We start from the raw sequence: 356 nt of genomic DNA, 5'->3' as shown, positions 1-356 counted from the left end.
GTTGTCCAAATTAAGTTCTTAGCAATGCATATTACTAATCAAACATTAAGTTTTGATATATTTACGGTAGGAAATTTACAAAATATCTTCATGGAACATGATCTTTACTTAATATCCTAATGATTTTTGGCATAAAAGAAAAATGTATAATTTTGACCCATACAATGTATTGTTGGCTATTGCTACAAATATACCCCAGCGACTTAAGACTGCTTTTGTGCTGCAGGGTCACATATAAGTTTCAGGATTTAGCTTTATGAATATTAACATTTAACCATTAAAAATGCAATGGAAAAAAATTAAAACAGAAAACATGGAAGTTGGAAAAAGAAAAAAAAAAAAAAAAAAAGGGTTTT

General features: G+C 27.5%; 1 protein-coding gene across 1 annotated transcript in view; it reads right to left on the bottom strand.

Moving 5' to 3' along the window:
* The window catches only part of LOC107690872 (serine/threonine-protein phosphatase 4 regulatory subunit 1-like), a gene marked incomplete at its 5' end in the record, with an annotated part of 4,243 nt that overhangs the window by 2,751 nt on the left and 1,136 nt on the right, over positions 1–356 (bottom strand). The gene's annotated exons all lie outside the window — the stretch shown is intronic.

The sequence above is a fragment of the Sinocyclocheilus anshuiensis genome, unplaced genomic scaffold (genome assembly GCF_001515605.1).
Source record: "Sinocyclocheilus anshuiensis isolate Anshui unplaced genomic scaffold, SAMN03320099.WGS_v1.1 scaffold2375, whole genome shotgun sequence".
NCBI classification, from domain to species: domain Eukaryota; kingdom Metazoa; phylum Chordata; class Actinopteri; order Cypriniformes; family Cyprinidae; genus Sinocyclocheilus; species Sinocyclocheilus anshuiensis.
The sequence above is the reverse complement of the archived record's forward strand: the minus strand, read 5'-3'. Positions and strand labels throughout refer to the sequence as shown.